Genomic DNA, 7,497 nt, shown 5'->3' on the forward strand with positions numbered 1-7,497 from the left:
TCCTAGCTAATAGCCAAACCCGATACGAGTCGTTGCTTTAATAAAACGATTTAAAGCTCGGCCATTTTTAGAAAATATAGTTATCTGTACTTAGTATGAACAAACGCGTATAAACAAACACTCACACAAAGAACACTAACATCCACACGATATACTAACGAACTAAAGACACAGGAAATAAACAATTCAGATTTACATAATATAACAGGCAACGACAACCGATACCTTAATTTTACTCATATTGATATGTGGGGCTGGGATGATTCTTGAGGGGACAAGAATGGGGATAAAGGTGGAGAAAATCGATATCCATGTTTCCAAATCACGTCTCGATGTACTCATATCTTATAATATAAGTGCTCAACTCAACAATCTTAAATAAAAAGGGAGTAGCAAATAATAAACCAAAAAAATCTCCCCATCCTGAACTTTAACTCCAAAAAACTTATTAAGATACATATATTTCGATACACTTTATTTCAGAGGAGAATAAAAGAATTAATTTCAAAGTAAAGCATAAACGTTTACGAGTTATAATTTATTTCTATCATATATTATTTTCCGAATCTCCATTCATTGCGGATTCGAAAACCATGTTAGTACTCCACGATTTTCAATCACAATGTGAAACATGGAACTCGGATAAACACTGAGATTTACGAAACAAAAGTGTAAAAACGAACAATGTATTCGTGGTCTTCGTGAACTAACGTCCTAGAAAATCGAATAAAAATAAAACTATAAGGGGCAGTCACCACGAACCTAAGAAACCGAAGAGAAGAAAATCCGTCCCAACGAAACGTGGAAACTAGAATCGACACTGAGATTTACGAAATAAAAGTTCGAAAACGAATTATATATTAGCGGTGTTCGTAAACTGAATCCTCCCGAGAAATTCGAAAAAAAAAAACCCATAGGAATCAATCACCACGAGTCTCGGAATCGGAAGGTAAAATTGGAAAAAAAATATAATTAATAACAAATAGTATAAGACGAATAGGTTCCGAAACAGTTCATACTTCTAGGATATTATCAGGAGATTTGACTCCAGGTTTTGTTAAAAAGAGTCATTCACAACTTATAAAGTCAATCAAACCGAAAGGTTTGAGTATAATAGTACGAAAAATAGAAGTGTGGAACAAGGAACCACAAAGAAAGAAAAGTGTACTAGGAATGAAAGAAATACACTGTTCTTATTAATACTAACACTTAACAATCTGTTCAGTACTTTTCGTGAATTCTCTATCCTTAGTATTAAAGTAAGTAACTTTACTTCTGTTGTACGTACGTACTTCATTTTTCCTGTTCCGTATTTTTGTACATTTGTCTCGAGGTGGTGGAATCAACAACGAAGGTAATAGAAAGAGTAACAGAAGTAACAAAAGGAGGACTAGAGGAAGTAGTAGAAGTAGTTGTAGAATAACCCCAAGAGACCAGGAGGTAGAGAATGATAACGAGTTCTCGAACAACTCACTACAACTGTAAAAGAAATATCTCAACTAGTACCTAGGTGAGTGGTTGAACACTTATACCTGGGTAACGCCCTAAACAATAAACAACAGGATGTGTTTCTATTAAGTTGAATGGGAGTTACGGATTGAAGTCCAACACCTAATGTTGGACAACCAAAAGAACGAGTACGTAGTATACCAACTATTCGGAAAGAACTAAATCAACGAGGTAGGAATCAACCAGGTATGTACTCCAATCAACAACGGTTATAAATCCTTGTCCGTTTCTACTTCGAACTCCGTACTTTCAAACCTAAAGAACACAAACACCTTCTCTTCACCAACCACCTTGAAGAGAAGAACCAACGTCAGAACCAGAACCACAAGAACCTAACTCGTAATGAGAGAGGTACGAAAGTTCACATTGCCTCAACAGGTAAAACTGATAAAATAGAGGTTTTAGTTCTAAATAGGGACGTACGAGTGTGTTAGATATTTACTCCGGACCTTTGGGGTCGGAACTGAAGAAAACTTACGAGAATCAATAGAAAATCTACAACCCTCCTTATTAAAAACGATATAGGTGAAGGAGAGGCTAATATTACGTTACTTATTCTTACCGAGAAAAGAATCGGTGGAGGCTCAATAACCTCCTCCCCGATTATCTGGAGGAATGTTTGAGTTTGGTTGGAGATCGTTGATCTCATTCTAGTAACGAAAAGTTAACCAAACTCTCAGGTAGAAATAGTAAACAGGTAAGTCAGGCTTTCTGTGTTTATAGTGATTTCTGTAGTAGTATGGAACCCATCCGTGAGTCAGAAACACGTATCGAGTACCACCTACTGCTCCTCCTTTATCTTCTTCTTCCTCTCAGACAATTGGTGTTCTGAGAAGACTAACAAAGCCCAGACTTCAGGTGGGAGAACGGAAAATGTATCGAGTATATTCACCCAAGGCGTATGGGCAGGTACCACCGTAACCGTATCTTGAACGCCTGTGCGTTTCAGGCGTGAAAGGAATCACCGAATGTATCTTCAACGGTGAAAGAATAATCCTAAACAGAAGCATACGGGCCTATATTCATGGTATTTTATAGTTTGAGGTGGAGTCCTTAATGATAGAGCAAACGATAGGTGATGACATGTCACCATGTCATGTTTTTCTATGCTTTTTCATTTGTTTTCAATAGGTTTTATGCACTTTCTTGAGCCATAAGCAAGCCAATTGGGTAGATTTTCATGTTTCCTTTGATTTAATCAACCATGTATGAATTCATGCTATTTCATGAGGTTTTATGCTATAATTGTCACATATTATGAAAGAATGAATATCTCATGATTTTGAGCATAGCTTTGATGTGTTTGGTTGATTAATGATAGGTGAAGAAAGCTTGGAGAAAGGTTGAAGCAAGAAGGAATGGCTAGGAGGAAGAGAGAACAAAAAGTTTGAGCAAAAGTTTGCCTCAAACTTTAGCTCAAACTTTTGGATTAATTGAAAATGAACCAGGAAGCAAAAAGCTGGACCAAAAGTTAGCCCCTAACTTTTTGGCTAACTTTTGGCATGAAAAACACTCCCCTGGGCAGCAAACGTTTGCGCCAACATTAGCCCCTAACTTTTTGGCTAACGTTGGCACATGAAAAACACTCCCTGGGCTAGCAAAAGTTTGCGCCAACGTTAGCCCCTAACTTTTTGGCTAACGTTGGCGCCATGAGTGTGCAAGGGGTATACTTCCAACAAGAATAACTTGAGCTACAGAGCTCCAAATGAGGTGATTCAAAAAGCAATGGAAAGTAGGAATCGAGAACTTTCCAAGCATATATGGTACTGCATGGTGGACACTAAAATTGAGGGAGAAAACTGACCCGCAATGAGCATAAACGAACATGGTGGCAACCTGCAGTGAGGCCAACTGACCTCTGCACCTTCAACGGAGTATAACTCGAGCTGTAGAGCTCCAAATGATGTGCTCTCAACGGCATTGGAAAGTAGACATTCAGGGCTTTCCAACAATGTATAATAGTATGGGGTGGACAATATGTTTGAGCCTCAAGAACTGGCGTTTTCAACCACGTTTGAAGCAAACGTCGCCTCAAACGCTGCACACCAAAGCCAGCAACCTTGTCCTCTTCAAATGAGCATAACTTGAGTTGTAGATGTCCAATTGAGGTGATTCCAATTGGTTTAGAAAGCTGACATTCAGAGCTTTCCAACCATATATAATATTTATAGTTGGCATGAAATTGGCAACGTTGACAAGTATATGAATGCAACTATATGCTAAAATGATTTTGCCTACTTGGTTAAACATAAATAAGTTCTTCAAGATAAAAATAACTCAAATTCCACTAATTCAAATTATACAGTAAAAACAAGTAAACTTGTAGGAAGACAACTCATGAAAGCAGGGAACATAGAATTAAGCATTGAACCCTTACTGATGGTGTATATGCACTCTAGTCACTCTAGTGTATAGGGTAATTGATGGAGACCCAAGGGTGTATTGGTAAAGATTTTCCTCAATAAAAATGCGTTGCAAGTATAGCTCTACCAACAACAATCCTCGGGCATCAAATTTAGAAGAGGGATTTGGTTGTCACAAGTTCAACCCCAATAGAAATAACCGAAGTATTCAAACCTCGGGTCGTCTCACAGGGAATGGGCAAACATGTGCTTCAACATTGGTTAGAAATCCGGGGTTGTGAGTTATGAGCATAAAAATAAATGGGAATCTTAACAAGCAAGTAATCTTAGATTGCAAGAAACTAATTCAATCAACTAAGCAAGATATGAGTGATTTCAAACTAACAAAGTAACATTCAATATGATTCTATTCTAAGCTAAATAAGTAACTAAAACTAAGGCATGTGATTGGGAATTGTGGTTTTCAAGTATGAATACTAAAATCAACTCTTGGCTAGGCATGGGAATTGGGGTCACCATCCTTGTCTAATAACCTTATCATGACAATTATGAAGAACCAAACTCATTAAGTCTACTTCTATACTTGAAGTACGTCAAATGGTTTGGTCAACATCAATCCATAAGTTCTAACCTCATTACTAATTAACTTAGTAGAAGGTTAGCGTCAATGGTTATCAAATTGACCACTAAGGGCTCCCAAATCATCAAATCCATTAGACCCAATGACTCAAGTTTACCCAATTCCCTTGGCCTAGGCCAAGAGTAAAGAGAACTACTCCATAATCAAAGTAAACATTTCATCAAACACATGGTAAGCATTAACAAAAGACATGTTCAAAATAGCGATTAAATTGAAATCAACAAGTACCCACTAACAATGGTCAACATACAATCATCCAAACAACACAATTAAACATATAAATCATCAATATAACATCAACAAGCCAAGATTCACAACATTCCTGAAATGGGTATAAAATGACAATTGATAAGAATTCATAAAACTATCACAAGATATAAGCAAAATTACACTAGGAAATTCAAATTGAACAATTAAAATTAGTAATTAATAAGATCCAATTCACAATTCAACAAGGGAAGATCAAATTAAAACTAGATCTAGAGAGGAACAAGGATTTCTCTCTCTAGAAGAACAAAAAAACAAAAACTAGCTAAAAGTTGTGTCTTAGTAAAAATGTTTGATCCCCCTTTCCCCCTAGCATCCTTAGGTCTTTTCCATGCAGAAACAGCTTGAAATTGGGCCTAATGAGCCTCAAAAATTGTCAGGAATCTTCTGATCCGCGCGGATGCGTCTATCCTTGCGCGCCACTTCTAGCCAATCTCATCCACGCGTGCGCGTCGAGTGCGCGGGTGCGCCAATGCTGCTTTTTCCAAAATTTCAAATCTTCATGTTCCTCCCTTTTGTACATGCTTTCTTTCTCTATTCTAGGCCATTCCTACCCTATAATTCCTGAAATCACTCAACAAATACATCATGGCATCAAATGGCAATAGAAGAGAATTAAAATATGGCAATTTTAAGGTAAAATAAGCATGTTTTTCATCATGGGGCAATATTAGGAAGTGAAAACAAAACCATGCGTTTCTTGTGAATAACTGTGAGAAATATTGATAAAACCCCCCAAATTCTACACAATATAAACCACAAAATTGGGGTTTATCAAATCTCCCCACACTTAAACCAAGCATGTCCTCATATTTAAAATAAAAAGACCAAAGATCATGGTAAGAAAGGGTTTATAAAATGCAAACTACCTAAGTGGATGCATGCAACTAATGTATAATCGTCTACCTACTTGGTCAAGAGTAAATCTATCCTCCAAGAATACATGTGAGCATATAGGGTGAAAATAGTACGTAATTAATGAATCCTACCAAGTTGAACATCACTAAGGGGTGCATATGACTTGCTAAATGAACGCTTGTGAAAGCCGGGAACAAAGAATTGAGCATTGAACCCTCATCAGAAGTGTATCCGCTCTATTCGCTAAAGTGTATAGGATTCGTCGCTCAATCTTCTCCTAATCATGCTTTCCAAGATTTGTCTTTCCTCTAATCAATCAACAATTACTTAATTCATGCTTACAAGTATCATGAGGTCTTATTCATGGGTTGTTGATGAGTGGATAATTTATACGCTTTTTGGCATTGTTTTTAGTATGTTTTTAGTATATTTTAGTTAGTTTTTATTATATTTTTATTAGTTTTTAAATAAAAATCATATTTCTGGACTTTACTATGAGCTTGTGTGTTTTTCTGTGATTTCAGGTATTTTCTGGCTGAAATTGAGACACCTGAGCAAAAATCTGATTCAGAGGCTGAAAAAGGACTGCAGATGCTGTTGGATTCTAACCTCCCTGCACTCGAAGTGGATTTTCTGGAGCTATAGAAGCCCAATTTGAGCGCTCTTAATTGCGTTGGAAAGTAGACATCCTGGGCTTTCCAGCAATATATAATAGTTTATACTTTGCTCGAGATTTGATAGCCCAAACCAGCGTTCCAAGTCAGCATAGAAATTCTGGCGTCAAAACGCAAGAACCAGCATAAAAGCTGGAGTTAAACGCCCAAACTGGCACAAAAGTTGGCGTTTAACTCCAAGAAAAGCCTCTACACGTGAAACTTCAATGCTCAGCCCAAGCACACACCAAGTGGGCCCGGAAGAAGGATTCTGCATCATTTACCTATTTATGTAACCCTAGGCTACTAGGTTTCTATACATAGGACCTTTTGCTATTGTATTTTCATACTTTCATATACTTTTTACACACTTGATCATACTTTGATAGACCTATTCATGTTTGAGGCTGGCCTCACCGCTATGCCTAGACCCTTTTGTTCTTATGTATTTTCAACGGTGGAGTTTCTACACACCATAGATTAAGGTGTGGAGCTCTGCTGTTCCTCATGAATTAATACAAAGTACTATTGTTTTTCTATTCAATTCACGCCTACTTCTTCTCTAAGATATACACTCATCTTCAACTTGATGAATGTGATGATTTGTGACACTCACATCATTCTCACCTATGAACGCCTGCCTGACAACCACTTCCGTTCTACATGCAAACAAGTTTGAATGTGTATCTTTTGGGATTCTAATCTAAGATTAAAACCTTCGTGGTATAGGCTAGAATTATTGGCGGCCATTCCTGAGATCCGAAAAGTATAAACCTTGTTTGTGGTATTCCGAGTAGGATCTGAGAAGCGATGACTGTGACGAGCTTCAAACTCACGAGTGTTGGGCGTAGTGACAGACGCAAAAGGATCAATGGATCCTATTCCAACATGATCGAGAACCGACAGATGATTAGCCGTGTGGTGATAGCGCAATTGGACCATTTTCACTGAGAGGACGGGAAGTAGCCATTGACAACGGTGATGCCCAACATAAAGCTTGCCATGGAGAGGAGTATGAATGATTGGAAGAAGGCAATAGAAAAGCAGAAGTTTAGGAGGAACAAAGCATCTTCATATGCTTATCTGAAATTCTCACCAATGAATTACATAAGTATCTCTATCCTATTTTATATTTTATTCATCTTTTAATTATCAATCCTCATTAACCATTTGAATCCTCCTGACTGAGATTTACAAGATGACCATA

This window comes from Arachis ipaensis, chromosome B09 (assembly GCF_000816755.2).
Source record: "Arachis ipaensis cultivar K30076 chromosome B09, Araip1.1, whole genome shotgun sequence".
Taxonomy (NCBI): domain Eukaryota; kingdom Viridiplantae; phylum Streptophyta; class Magnoliopsida; order Fabales; family Fabaceae; genus Arachis; species Arachis ipaensis.